Source organism: Acomys russatus, chromosome 18 (genome assembly GCF_903995435.1).
Source record: "Acomys russatus chromosome 18, mAcoRus1.1, whole genome shotgun sequence".
In the NCBI taxonomy this organism is placed as follows: Eukaryota; Metazoa; Chordata; class Mammalia; order Rodentia; family Muridae; genus Acomys; species Acomys russatus.
Genome location: NC_067154.1, coordinates 5,962,227 through 5,978,318, shown reverse-complemented (window position 1 = coordinate 5,978,318; position 16,092 = coordinate 5,962,227).

The window sequence follows — 16,092 nt, the reverse complement described above, 5'->3', positions numbered from 1 at the left end:
ATGTGAGTATGGAGGCCTCCCTCTGGTTCCTCTGGGAATGCTGAGATGCTTAGTTGGTACCAGCACCACATCTCCCCTTGACTCCTTTGTCCCCCAGAGCAGAGCTACAGGGCTAGTGGGCTTGCCGCAGGCAAGTACGCAGCGGCCACGCCATTCTGTTAAAAGAGATGGCTTCAGCCCGTCAGTGTTTCCGTGTGCTGTGTTTCTTGGTTACCTTTCTTTACGAAACACTTTAAATTAAATCCTCGTCACCAGTTGTTTTCCTCATTACCCCACAAGGGACATTTCTTAAGACGCTCCTAAAGGAAAAGTCCCAGCGCCCGTTTTTAACCTTATATGCATGGAATTACCCAGTAGTTGCTTCTTTAAAATACACTTTTGTGTGGCTGCAGATGGAGGGTCTGCAGGGTCTCACTCCAGCTAAGCAAGGGTTCTACAACTGAGCTAGATCTCCCCAGTCCCGGGCAGTACCTTCTTCAGGTCTGCCTTTGACTCTGAGATATTTTTATGACTGTATCCCACGGTGTCCCATGACTGTGTGCCACTGCCCTCAACAGTGTGCAGCTGGAGAAGGTGCCTGTGACTATTCTTGTGTAGCTAAATGCTTGTCTCTACGGTTTCCAGTTTGGGTTCCAGTTTTATAAGTAGAGTTGTGACAAACATTTTTTTTTCTTCCTTTTTCATAGGTCACGTTGGGTTTTAGTAGATCCACATGTTGTTGCGCGGACCCAGAAATCTCACATCTGTCTTTCAAATTAGTTGTGCCAATTACCATTTTCACCTGGGTTGTCTCTTGTTCCTCTTGATCTCTGCGAGTGTTTTCTGTCCCCTACCCCGATCTGGGGTATGTATACTAATGGCACATGGTAACTGAATTTATGTTTCACCTATGAATAATAAATATTTAAATGGTCTATGTCCTTGCTTGTGCCTGGCATCCAGCTTGAGGTTAGAGCACTTGTCTGTGTGTCCTTGTTTGCAATGTGCTTGGTTCCAGTTTTGATGTAGAAAATAGTGAAATAAAAGCCACCTGGAAAATATCTACCCTGAAGTATTGAGTCTGCTGCAGTTTATAACACACAGGGGCTTTTCTACTACTCGGTATGACTGCGGTATTTAAAAGTTTTTCTGTTGTGCTGAGGACCTCGCACAGTTTGTAGAGTGCCTGCCTAGCATGTGTGGAACCTTGGCTTTATTTCCTCAGCCATCACTTCCTGGGGGCTGAGGTCACAGGCCTGCATCTCCACACTTATCTTTTGGATTTTCTATTCATGGTCAAAAGTGGACATTGAAGCCATTTTTACAAATTTTGTATTGCCATCAACTTCTCCTTTCAGATCTGCCAGTTTTTGCTTTGTAACCTTACATTCTTTTTTTTTTTTTTTTTTTTTTTTTTTTTTTTTTTTTTGTAACCTTACATTCTTAGATGCAATCTGTATAAGCTCTCTGACTCTCCCTGCCTCTTCTGGTACTCTCAAGACAATATCTACCTAACTGTACTAGACTTTACACCTCATAATTGATCTCTGTCTGGCAGACCAGCTGAAGGGTCGGAGAGAAGAAGAGAAAGCCTTGGTGGTTCCAAAGTCGAGAGCATTGAGAAGGTGGTGAACAGCTGGTTAAGGCAAAACAACTGTTGGTTGAACAACTAGTCCAGAGGAACCAGTTGTCGAGGAGAGGTTGAGAAAATGGAGGAGAAAAGAAATGTTAGCCCAGGCTTAAATGTGATGCAAACTGAAAGGTTGTCTTCCAGCCCAGGAGGACTTTATTTTTCTTTAGATCTTTCTTCTTTCCTTGGGCCAACACCAGTACTTTATTTAAAGTGAAATTCAGTTTCTTTCATTACAGATTATATAATGATTTTCTTATCTTTTTCAATCAGTACAGCATTTAAAAATCCAAGGGGCAAGAAAACAAACTAACAACAACAACAACAACAACAAAAAATACAAACAGTTCTGCATAACCTACAATAAAACAGACAGCAAAAAGTAAATCAATACCCAACCCATGGACAACATGACCTGATTATTATTTCTTAAACAATACTTGGGGAAGTTTAACAATAAACTTCCCCAGGCTAAAGCCATTGTGTTTACATGACTGTCATAGCAACATAGCTTAAAACTAAATGTCCTTAACACAGAAAAAAAAAAAAAAAAAAAACTTGACTTATTTCCGGTCTCAAACCAACAGGTGTGCTATCCATCTTTATCCAAGTCTAGGCCAACCGCCAAGGGGTCCTCTATTGTAAAATATCAGTAAATCATGACATTCCAAGCCCACCTTGTCTTACTTTCAAGGCAGATTATAAAGAAACAAGTTTTACTTGCTAACAATATCTAATCAGGTATTGCTATGTCAAAGTGCTAACTCTCTTTGCAAGCAGTTTCTGCTTGGGTGCTCACAGTCAGAGCCCAAACTCTCTCACTGTCTCAAGCCTTTGGCCAGATGCCTTCTCTCAACCTTCTCTGTGGGGAAAAGTTTTCCCAGTGTGAATTTCTTAAGGGCTCTTAGTCCAAATGAGAAATAGAGAGAAGGGACAGTTTTAAGAGAAAAAGCAGCTTTTAAAGTAGTTTTTAGATGAAATTACACCTGGACTGTACATGATATATAAGGGCGGTGGTGATCAGCTGGAAATCTTTGGAGCTTGTTAAGCAAAGCCTCAACACTTGTTCTGGATGGCTAGAGACTATGGTGGACAGTTGGAGGTCTTTGGAACTTGGTCAAACAAAGCGTCTATGACAGGTCCTCCTGTCCCTGACATCTCTGCATTTTTATATTATTTTTCCTTTTCTATTTTCAGATTGGTTGATGGTCAGGAATATGTCTCTTAAGCTGGTTCATCTTTTCTTCTACTTGGCCTTGTCTAATGTTAAACCTCCTCACTGGAGGTTTTGATTCAGCTATTAGATCACTCAGCTGTGACATTCCTGTCTTGGTGCTGTGTGATGTTTTTTAATCCCTTCCTTGGGGTTCTGTCTGAGGCTAGTCTACTAAGAAGGTACCTTGCTGGCAAGCACATCCGAGCCAGGAAGAAATCTGATTTGCAGGCATTGTCTGGGAAAGAGCAGAGAAACCGCTTCCTGTAGATTGTGGGAGTCTGGTATCTGTCAATTCTTTCTGTGCTGAGCCTGGGGAAGAGCCACAGGAAGTGCTCACTCACATCTCTTTGAAGCTGTACTTGCTTCTCATGGTCTCATTCTGTGTGCTTCTAGGAGGAACAGTAGACTTTTAATATTCTTATTTGTTAGGGTGAGTGGCCGCCTCCAGTCTCCTTATGTTCCAGACTAGACTCATGGGGACTATTCCTTTATATTGAAAAATACTAAGTTACAATGTTATCATAGTTAGTGTGTTTATCAGATAAAAATCATGTGACTTGTGAGTTTGGGGCAGATATAAAGACATTTCTGGGCATCTATCTGTATCTGTATTTTTCTACCTCCAAGTTTGTGAGAATATGTGTTTATGTCCATAAATGACTAGGAGTAAGGTTATTATGATATATTAAAACTATATATTTAGTTTTATTTCCCAAACTGCAATACTTTGCATTTCCACCAGCAGAGAGAAGAGTGTTAATTGGTTATTATTATTATCAGTATTTGGTATTTTCAGTTAAAGTTCAGTATAAGGTTTTGGTTTTGGTAGATACCAAATTTATATAGTATATTCTCTGTGGGAAATAATTGCTCACATCTAGGACAAGACTCATCTTTAAAAAGTGCTTCGACTATTTTGTCATTCGCTCCATCTTTCACCTCCCTGATAAATGGTTGACCGGGCTTTAAAGCCTTTCAGAGGCTTACTAGCCTGGTACTTGGTTTTCTGTCAAAAAAAATTTTTCCCCTGGGAACTCTGACTCAATACAAATCTTGTCACATGTTTTGGAAACCCAGACAGGCTTCATCATCCTCTTTCCTGCCCCCATTTCATCTTGAATTCTTTAGCGTCTAAAATCCAATTTATTCGCCATCCAAATCATTCAAGTGCTTTATACCAAAGTCCTCACGAGTCAACTTGTGCTTCAGGTTCTGCCAGGCCAGGTGAACTAGAAACCAAGCACTGCCTCTCTCGTGTCCAGTTTTCTCAGCAATTTCCATCTTTCCTGAGGACCATGGCCAGCATTAACCAGATGTTCCTAACGGCTTGTGTGAACCAATCTCTCGCTTTAGCTCACATCACACAGCTTTGGCTCAAGGAAGGGAAAGTAGCTATTTCGTTCACTTTCTCTACTTCTACAGTCCTCGGACTGATGGACCCATCTGCCCCCATGCCTTATGATCGCATGGGCCATGCTATGAGGCACGCTCTTATTTCTGTTTAAAAGCCTTCTTCAGCTGGGCGTGGTGGCACACGCCTTTAATCCCAGTACTCGGGAGGCAGAGGCAGGCAGAGGCAGGCAGAGGCGAGCCTGGTCTACAAAGTGAGTCTTAGGACAGTCAAGACTACACAGAGAAACCCTGTCTCGAAAAACCAAAAAAAAAGAAAAAAAGCCTTCTTCAATTCAAGTAACCGAGCCACAGACTATTTTCCAATTATCATAGTTTCCTACACTGGGCTATTATCAAGGCCCCTGTTGTTGAACCATAGATTTCACGTCTACCTATCTGTGAGGCAGACATTATTTATTTAAGGAAGCAAGTTGCTCTGGAGACAGAACACCCTCCGCCCCACTGAGTGTCTGAAGAAAACAAAAGGTGGAACAAGGAAGTCAGACTTCTCTTTCTCTGCCCCAGATTACGTCACTTCAGCAATAAGTCATATAACCTCCAATGCCACCGGGGAAAGGCAACCACATTGGGCTTGCCATCATGGCTGCTTCACCCCCAACCAGATCAGCCTTAGTCACGTGCCTTATCTCCCATCTCGGGGTCCGGCAAATGCTCCTCATTTTCCCATCTTTGCTTTTGTCTGTCTTGTTTAGGCTCTGCCTGTGGAGTGTGGCATTTTCTAGGGATATATGAATAGGTGACTGTTTTCCCCAGAGAGGATATCAATAACACAACCAGGAGATGATCCTGCCCAAGATTGATGAGCCAATGAGTTTATTGGAGTTACTTAGGAGGAGGGTGGGGGAGGGTGTGGGGTGGGGGTGGGTGTAGGGGTGGACCCTCAGGCATGTGCATCACGCAGAAGCCCATTCTAAGACAGGCCGTGACTGAGAAAGCAGCATCCCTATAGGGAGATGCACCGGAGGGTCTCCTGGAATGCTTACTGCATACGTAACTTTGGAGATGGGCTTTGTGAGTCTTGTCATTTTCTGAGCTTCCAGGGCCTTGTAAGCCTCATCCTCTCTCTGCCTGCCTTACATTAGCTGGTGTTTATATTAATGGATGTTTTCCAGGAATTCAGTTGAGTTGTGCTTGTTGACTTAGTATCTGGTAACCTTACTGAGCTCATTTCTTTCTTTCTTTTTTTTTTTGTTTTTTTGTTTTTTTGGCATGAGGTTTTTCTGTGTAATCCTGGCTGTCCTGGAACTCACTCTGTAGTCCAGGCTGCCTGGCCTAGAATTTACAGATCAGCTTGCCTCTGCCTCCCCAGTGCTACGATTAAAGGCAGTTCACCACCACTGCCAGTCGTGAGCTTGCTTCTTAGTTTTCATATTTGTTTTTTAATAGATGCCTTGGTATTGTCTGTGTAGCTAATCACACTCCTTAGACAAGAGACGTGTGTGTGTGTGTGTGTGTGTGTGTGTGTGTGTGTGTGTGTTAAATCTGTGGGCTCTGACTTCTCCTCCTCACCACACTGACTAGTAATCCCCACCCCCCATAGGACATTGAATAAGAGTTTTGAGAACAGGTAGTTTTTCTTGTTTTAAACTTTTTTTATTATTATTTGTATGTGTATGAGTTTTTTGATTACATGTATTGTTATGGCCGGATCACTAGATCCCCAAAGACCACCAAGAGTCTGAAGCAAAAATAAGGGGCCTTTATTCAAACTCAAGCTTGAGAGCCCTCAAACCTCACCAACGGTAGTGAGAGCCCTGAATGTGAGGCAGGGTTCTTGTTGTGGTTACAGCAAGGAATGGGAGTTTCCAGTTTGGCAGTTACAGGATTGGTTGACATTTAGCAAAGTTGGGTTGGCGCTAGGGGATTGGTTGAACCTTACCATGAAATGCTTAAGCAATCTATTTATAACATCTGGGGATGTCGTACTTTCCCATTGTCCCCTGATTGGCTCAGGTTTAGGGTGACTCTTTTCCTGAGACAGTTTGTGGATTTTACAGCAACAGAGGTGAACTTAGGGATAGGCTCAAAATGGTGGCTGCTGACAAAACGTTAGCTAGGGCTCTTCAGTATGTTTGTGCATCACATGTGTGCAGTACCCAAGGATGCCAGAAGAGGGCATCAGATCCCCTGGAACAGATGGCTGTGAGTCACCACATGGATTCTGGCCTATGGGAGGGCAGCCAGTGCTCTTAACCTCTGAGCATCTCTGGAGAGAAAACATCTCCTTCCCTTTTAAGTGGCAACACAGTCAGTGTTTCACCATTAAATATTATGTTAGCTGTAAGGTTTTTTAAAATATCACATTGAGGATATTCATCTAGTTTCTAAGATTTCTTCTCCTGAGTCAATTACATACTTATTTCTGCTAAACAAAGCTTTATGTCATTTATAAGTGGCACATGCACTATAGAACAGCAGACATGGCACTCCCCCACGGGTCATCATTTACCCACCTGTAATTTATGTTAAAAAGAACCAGAAGAGATAGACATCAGAGTAAATTGGGGACGATGATATCTGAAATTTAAGTTCCTTGAGATGTAAATTATTTTTTGGTAAACATATTATTTCTACAAAGAATTAGATAGGGAAGATATCTCCTCATATCTATCACTTTTATTGTTTTCATATTAAACAATTTACTTGTGTGTCTACATGTACACACATTGTAAACATGTGGAGGTCGGAAGACAACTTGTGAGAGTTGGCTCTCCTCTAAAAAAAAAAAAAAAAAAAGATTTTTTTTTTTAATTTAATGGGGGGATGGGGGGACAATGCATGATCTCCTGGAGCTGCTGTTCCAAGCAGTTGTAAATCATCTGATGTAGGGGGTAGAAATGAGCTGAGGTCCTTTGAAGGAACAGCAAGAGCCCTTAACCACTGAGCCACCTCTCCAGCTCCTGGCTCTATTCTTTTACCATGTGGTTTCCAGAAACAGAATCCACACCATCAGGTTTGGCGCAAGCACCTTATCCGCTGAGCCATCTTCTGGCCCTACTTATGTCACTCATGTCTTTCATTACATGTAGTGACAATTACTAATATCTAAATTGTTGCCTCCATGGTTTCTTTGTCCTAGCAAATCAAGTTCCCGTATTTTTTTTTAATGGCTCAGATCTGAAATGTCCCCCAAAGGCTCATGTTGCAAGCTTGGTCTTCAACACAACAGTTTTGCAGGAGTAATAAGATGCTGAGGACTCTGACTCCATCACTGGGTCAGCCAACATGTGCTTCCGAGTTGATGGCTTTTGGAGAAGGGATGGAAACTTTGGAGTTGGGCCCCAGTTGAAGGGAGCTAGTACTGACTGAGCATGCGCAAAGGACTACATGCTGCCCGGGGCTTCCTTCTCATAGTTGAAGGGAGTTAGTCCCGGCTGAGCATGCGCAAAGGACTACATGCTGGGCCGGGCTTCCTTTTCACAAGTTCATCTCCTTACTACAAGGCCCACAGCTTTGCATTGTCGCATGCTCTCTGACCTGGTGTTCTGCCTGGTTCTGCTCCAGAAGCAAGGATCTACATGGCTGTGGACAAAAATCTCTTAAAGGCAAGCCAAAATAGACATTTCCCCCTTTAAGTGGTGTTCCTCGGGGGTTTTGCAAGCAATGAAAACTAGTATTTAATATGAGCATCTTCTATGTTTAACTACATTTGAGACCCAGTTTCTAAAAGTAAATTAGAGAGACATTTAAAGTTGGAGCGGACAACTTACCCATGGTTTGCACCCGAATCCTTTCTTGCTAGAACTCAAGTGAGGACTCAGGCCTAAAAATGAAGGTGTAGATCTGGTGGCACTCAGAGGAAGGATAGCAGGCTACCAAGAAGAGACTTGATACCCTATGAGCATATACAGGGGGAGGAGGTCCCCCTCAGTCACAGTCATAGGGGAGGGGAGTAAGGGGAAAATGGGAGGGAGGGAGGAATGGGAGGATACAAGGGATGGGATAACCATTGAGATGTAATATGAATAAATTAATAAAAAAATAAAAATAAATTTTAAAAAATGAAGGTGTATTTAGGGTTTACTAGCTTTAGAGTCAGCCAGTGGAGCCCCAGTACTTCTATGAAAGGTCACCGACTCAACACAAAATTAGGCCATTTATTAGCTCACACATTTCCCAGACCGATGGTTTTAACTACTAATGCTCACTTGGAAGCCTGGGCCTAAAATGGCCAAAGGTTTGATCCTTCTCTTGGTTAAATAGTAAAAATGTTGGACAACCCTGATTGAAGGAGCATCCTTAGGAACACACCACACCCGTGTCCACCCACCAGTGTCTACCTAGTAGTTAATATAGAAGTTAAAATGTCATTTGAAGATACTATAAAGTATCTTACTATAAAATGTCTGGGACCATCTGTCCTTGGGTACAAATCTTACACAATGGAATTTAGAAAAGCTGACAGGAGTGAGAGAATCTGTCAACAGTAGGCAGAGGAAACTGCTAAAGGTCAGATTAAAATCTGTTCTAGAGGCTGGAGAGATGGCTCAGAGGTTAAGAACACGGCCTGTTCTTTCAAAGGTCCTAAGTTCAATTCCCAGCAACCACATGGTGGCTCACAACCATCTATAATGATGTCTGGTGCCCTCTTCTGGTGGGCAGAAGTACATGCAGCCAAAACACTGTATACTTAAATAGATCTTAAAAAAAAAAAAAAAAAAAATCTATTCTGATGGAGGAACAGACTTGTCCCAGGAGACTGAATACAATATCATAACACTATGATATATATATCGAAAATTAAACTCCCCAATTCTAAAAGCAGCATGTGTTCAGTTTCTATGAGGAAAATGTAAATCAAAACTACATTCCAGGGACTAGAGAGACAGTTCATCCACTACAGGCATTTCTCTTGCAGAGGGCGCAGGTTCAATTCTCAGCATCCTCAGCAGCTTCCAATTCTGGCTCCACAGGGCCGGGGTCCTCTTAGAGCTTCCACAGGCTCCTTCAGCTATGTGGCGCGCATAAACTCATGCAAGCACAACACACATACAACATTCACTTAAACTTTTTTTTTCTTCTTTTAAATTATAAAAATATCTCGAAATCCCATCTCACTTGTGACTATCATCAAGCACAGCTGTGGGGGGTGGAGCCTCGGGGTCATGGGGGTGGAGCCTAGGGGTCATGGAGGTGGAGCCCAGGGTCATGGGGTGGAGCCCCGGGGTCAGATCACAGCTGCATCCCTGGGCCCTGGGAGGAGGCGGCACCTGGCTCTCCAGATGATGGGTGGACTGCAGGTGTTTGTGCAGCATATTAGGCTTTCTCCCCTGTCAAATCAGACTGGCTGAGATCGTCTCCTTGCCTTCTCACCTGACTATCAGTTACGAGGACTTCTTCTCCGCCCTTGGTCAGTAGGCAGCGAGTGAACCGCTTATGGGAAAATAGCGGTCCCTGTTGGCGTGATTTGATTCCGGCTTTTGGACCACAGAACCCAAGTGACTCGGATGTTTCTGAAGTACCTACAAACCCCTGTGCTCACCTAGGTCATATTCACTATAATTCATCAGCAGACACAAAAAGCGTCTTACTTGAGAGTGCACGTGTGTGCTTGGAGAGAAACAGGAAGGATAGAGAGTGGCGTAGGAAAAGGAACTGAGCCTTCAGATTTAACAGACTCAGCCCCCACAATTTTCCTGCATTTTATGGGGAATACAGAGAGCAACTAGGGCGGCCTGGTTTAGTTGTTTGGAGTGGGGTGGGGGTAATTTTTGTTCAGTTTACCCGAGTGACCAACTTTTATTTTTAAGGATAATATATTGACTTACTAAGTGGGATTACCCTCATTTTGAGGGAAATTCAGAGGAGTGGAATTCCATACTCACACACTGAAAGCTTTCTTACATTCAGAACATTTATCCTCAAACTTCTGGCGTTTTTTCATTGCCTCATTATAGTAAGCAATAGTAAGCCATGTGACTTGCGAGTACTGTTTTGGTGTCTGTGTTCTGGGTTGTAAAGATCATTTGAAAAAGAAAACACACAATACCGAAGTGCACAAGTTAAAAATTTAAGTGTTAAATTAGGCAGTCACAAACTAAATAAATGATCATCTTAAAGGTGGAAATACACACACACACACACACACACACACACACACACACACACACACGAGGTGGTGGTGGCAGACACCTTTAATCCTAGCACTTGGGAGGCAGAAGCAAGAGGATCACTGTGAGTTCGAGGCCAGCCTGGTCTACAAAGGAAGATCCAGGACAGCCAAGGCTACACAGAGAAACCCTGTCTGGAAAAACAAACAAACAAACAAACAAATAAATGTTGAGAAATTCCTAAAAAGACAGTTTGGGTGCCTTTGTTGACGTGAAGAGAAGAATGCTACATAGTACCCAAAAATATTTCCACAAGCTTTTTTATTTAACATGAACACTTGAGAGATGTTGCCACAGCAGTTCTTCCCTCTAAAGTGGCCTGCTCCTCTTTCAAGTAACACCTGGAATTTCCCCCAGTGAATTTCAGTAACCACTTGCATGGGTAACTAAGTAGAATGGAGGCCTGTATCATCAGAGTCTATGAAAACAATTTAACTTGATCAATTATGTCCTCTTCTGTCATAGCGATCAGCACTAAGTCTGTTATTTTAAAATAAGTGAATTTTTGACAGAGAACTTAGTGTTTCCCCCACACTGCTCATGTTTCCATGGAAACCACGCTTTATATTTGATGGAAAATTTCAGAAAGTTCTTACCAGCAAGAGTCACGTACATTTAGTTTGGAGCCCCAGAAACCTGAAACACAGCAAAGAAAACTGGGCCTAAGAAGTAGTCTAGAATAGTTGTCAGACTATAAGGGGGAGAATTTGTGCTTTGGCTTGGGATTATAAACCCCATTTATTATTTTAAAAATATAATAAAAGTGATTAAAATTAATTTTGGTCCAGTGATATTACTTTGCACTTAAGGTTTTTGGTTTTGTTTGTTTGTTTGTTTGTTTTTGTTTGTGTGTGTGTTGTTTTGTTTGCTTGTTTTTTGGTACAAGTTCTCTTTAGAAAGTCTTAATTATTGCCAAAATTTTGTGTGAAGCTACAGTATACATAGACATTATTGGAGATTCCCCTATTTCATGCTGCCATCCCTGTTCCACTGGTTTTTATTCCCCGCTGGTGCTTAACTTAAGAAAATTAATGCTTTTCATTAACATGATATGTGTGTTCCTAATAGACCTTCTGGGGTTTGTAGGGCTTTAGTGAATTAAACTGAGCTTAATTGAAGTAAAAGAATTTAAGATTTGTTAAAATGAAGTTAGTCAAATTACACATTGGAATACAGCCAGAATTCTAGAAGGTTGTGTGTTTATACTTCCTTCATTTTTTAATAGTCTCCCTCTCTCTCTCTCTCTCTCTCTCTCTCTCTCTCTCTCTCTCTCTCTCACACACAACAACACACACACACACAGAGAGGAGAAGAGAGAGAAGAGCGAGGGAGAGAGAGGAGAGAGACGGAGAGAGAGCGAGAGGAGAGAGAGAGAGAGAGAGAGAGAGAGAGAGAGAGAGAGAGAGAGAGAGAGAGAGAGAGAGAGAGAGAGAGTCCATGACCCAAGTCTGCTGTAGTCTTGGGAAGAATTGCTTAAGTAAGTAACTAGGGTTTTGTGTCTAACTCTAAACATTTCAGAACCTTTTCACATGATGGCTAATGCAATCTGGACACCTTGAAGTGTACTGTTCATTCTGTAATTCTTGCCAGGGTCATCACAGGCTATGCTTAGTCAAAGCCCCCTCTGAGCTCCCAAGGAGCTACATTTGTTCGTCCTCATTAAATAGTGTTTTATTTACATTGTTTCTTCTTGACATTCTCCACAATTGAATGGTCACCAAATTGAAGCTTCTTAGAGATGGTGTCTTGGCGCATAGAAAGAAGGCGGAGCATTTGAACTCCGTTCTGAAGCCTGGTTGTAGATTGCTTCTTTTTAACTGGTTACTGCTTGAAGTTTAAAAGCTGATTAAAATGTAGATAGCAAATTCTGGTATATTGTGACTGAATCCTAAATGCCTGTTTCTGACAAGAAAATGCTACAATATTAAAGAGCAGTGCCAAGTAAGTGGTTCCTATGTATAATCCACTCTTAGAAAGCATGTTAATTAGCCCCTCTGGCCTGTGTGATGGTTCCAGTCTTAGAGTCAGTGAAGTTTTCGTGATGTTTGGGATGAGTGGTGATTTTGGCAACATGTAAACAATGTGTAAATCAGGTTTTTGTGATTAAGGAATCAAATTTATTGAATTCTTTAAATTGAACTTAAAACATGTATGAGTGAAAAATCAGTAAATGAATAAACTCTTTTCATTAACCGTAGTGGCTATGTGGACATAATATTTATTCTAACCAGGGACTACAGAAGGACTATTTATTTATTTTGAGACAGAATTTTTTGCATAGTATATTCTTTAATGGAGTGTATTCTCATTTTCACCAGTAAAACATTGGCAGTCCTACATAGATTGGTTTTTATTTAAACAGAGAGAGTCAGCTTTGCCTTTGCTGGAATTGTCAAATTCCACAATTATTAAAAGCTGAATTTTCACTGAATACAGAAAGGGTGGCATATTTTTAAGTCATTTAAGAATGACTTGGATAATTTCTATAAACCAGAAGGTCAGAAGTGTGCCTTGTCTCAACACGACTGTCTACGTTCTAACACAAGGCTAGTTGTAGACAGTTTTGTGCGCACAGCTTTCACTTAAGCCAGTACTCACCAAAGGTCACATCTTAACTCTGGTTATTAGGAAACACTTTTAACAAAAATGATCATATGGTGGTTTGAAGGAAAACCAGGACAAGTGTCAGCAGTTGCCCAAGATTCTAACTGACAGCTGTGAAACGATAACATTTATGGACAAGGAGACTATGAAAAGAATTTTCTTGAAGCTTAACAACATTTATTATGCCAGGTGGTGGCAGCACATGTCTTTAATCCCAGCACTTGGGAGGCAGAGACAGGCGGATCTCCATGAGTTCAAGGCCAGCCTGGACTTCAGAGTGAGTTCCAGAACAGCCAGAGAAACCCTGTCTCAAAAAACCAGTATACACACACACACACACACACACACACACACACACACACACACACACACACACACACACAATTTATGAAAATTAGATGACAAAGAGAAATCAAGATCAAGTGACCTTAATTATATTGATGACAATCCATCCAAGATTTTCTTTTACTTTAAAAAATCCACAGTACTGTGTCAGTTGGATTTTTAAAAACAGTTCTTTTAAACAAGAAAAAAAGAAATCAAACAACAATGCTGGCAAGGTTGTAGAAGGGAACGTTTACACACTGCTAATGGGAATAAGCTAGTGCAACCACCATGGAAATCAGGCCAGAGGTCCCGCAAGTGCTAGCTATGGAATATTATCCCATTGTTTCACAGTGTGATTCTGGTGTCTCACTCCTGGGTCTGTGCCCATAGACATCTCCCATCCCTGTCTGCTTGCAGAGTTAGTCACAGTAGCCACAACCTACCTAGGTGCCCAGCAACAGATGAAGGAACAGATGCAGTCTACGCCCACAATGCAACTGTGGATAACCATGAGTGAAAATACACTTTGGGATGAGATGCCGACCAATAGGTTGCCTTTGTGTGAGTTGGGGAAGGAGAGAGACGGAGCAAGACAAAAGACTGTGTTCCGAAGAGAGAAATGGAGGAAGTACTTCTGAGAGGCACGAAGGGGGTGGGAGGCACTGGAACTGAGCAGAGAAAACAAGGCAGGACACAGAGAAGCAAGGCGAACAGCTTCAGCCAGGCAGTTCTCTGGCAGACAGAGGGGAGCCTCAGACCCCGTTGGAGGTTTTGGGTGAGATGATGACCTATCTGCCAGATGGGTCAGCAGTGGACAGAAAGCGAGGGGGTGTCTCGTAAGATAATTGTATATTAACAACTGGGCCTGATGGAGGACCCAAGATGAGGGAACTTCCACAGGCAAAGGAGACTCACTGCAGCCTGCCATACTTCTGGGAGAAGGGCCCAGTGAGGTGGCTGAGGTCAGCAGGATGGTTCCAAGAGGCAGGCAGCTAGCTTAGTCTACAAAGTATAGAGACAGCTCTGCCCCAGTGGTGACCAGGAATGGATCTCATCAACTGAGAATTGCCCTGTGAGCCTGAGGTCAGTGTGTGGTTAAAATTCTGAAGCAACCTATGGGTCGGTTGCTGCTGCAAAGCCCGAGGGCTCTAAGCTTGGCGCTTGGAGTGGGTCACGTGACATCCCCCCTCAACACTCCCCACTCCCCCATCCTTCCTGAAGGGTGATTATTGAGCAAGAGTTCTTGAAAGTGTGAAATCAGAGGTTGTGCCTCTACCCGTCTCGGTGTTGTGCGGTTTTCCACACAGCCAATACACTTGAGAGACATTCCTTCGCTGAGACAGCAACCCCTGTGGGTATATAATCTGGGGAGCCTTCAGAACATGAGAGAGCCTGCCCAACACACAAGATGAAAATCCAAGTCTGGCCAGCAGAGGCCGCTGACACACAAAGGAAAACGACTACCATGGAAAACATCTCTGGTAGCCCTCTCTTGTTCTAAGCATCCTAAGCAAACATGGGGGAAAAAAACCGAGCCCGCACGTTCAACTAACCCTCTCCTTATAGGTAATAGCCTAGCACAGACTTACCCCCCGCCCCCAGCACACAGGTTAGCCAGATATGTTAGAGATCTGTACAAGGAAGTTATAAAGAACTGAAAAGCAAGGACACATTAGAAGGACCAGCAGAATTGGTATTGTTAGAAGGTTCATGTTACCAACGTGTTCTATAGATTCTGATATGGCATTGTCCTTTCTCACCTTCTTCCCCTTCCTCCTCCCTCCTTCTCCTCTTCCTCTCACTGTGTAGTCCTGTCTGCCCTGGAACTTGCTGTATAGATCAGGCTATGCTCAAATTTACAGAAATCCATCTGCCTCTGCTCCCTGAGTGCTGGGATTAAAAAACGTGCCTATATCCTTTAATGGCTCATATTCTATTATGGCTGATCCCAGCCCGCTTGCTGCCATAGACTCACTAGCCACCACGCATAGCTCAGAGCCCCAGAGCCCTAGAGCCCTGACAGCTGCCTGTCTGGGACACTATAGTTGGTCTATCTGGATCTGAGACCCAGGACCAGCCCACACTGTCAGGAAAAACTTGTTACAGGTTGCTAAAGGCAGCAAGTGGTGACGGAGAAACAAGACCCAAGAGAGAGGCTGTGTCTCCAAATACCAGATAAGCAAGAGAAATCATCATCTTAGGCCTGCTATGAATTAGCCCCTCTCCTGAAGATCACAAACACTGCTGAAAGAAGGAAGATGCTGGGAACAAAATAAAGAAAAACTCAGCCAACAAACTAATTCCAGATGCGCTAATCCCAATGCAGAAACAATAAACACACACACACACACACACACACACACACACACACACACACAACAAAAGAAGCTATTTGTTACCTTCAGGAAAACATAAATTCCATACTGATATGCCCTAATGCAAAAGACCTGGAGGAACACTGAGACACAGACCTAAAATACACCAAAACCTAAAGAAGATTAAAAACAAAGGAGCTGGATGGAATGAAGGAAACCCCAAACTGAAATGATGCTAGAAATGAAAAAATAACAAACCAATCTAAAAAAAAAAAACCTCAGTGGAAAGCCTCAGCAACCGAATGGATCATGTCAAGTGCGGAGAGTCAGGGATTTAAGACAAAGAAGAGCTGTCCAGTCACACAGTTGGTCAACAAGAAAAAAAAAAAGAATGGAACATGGGGAAATTCTGGGACATCGTGAAAAGACCTAACCTCCAAATTAGGGGACTAGGAGAAGGAGAATACCTCAGCAAAGGGATAGGAAATACCTTTAAAG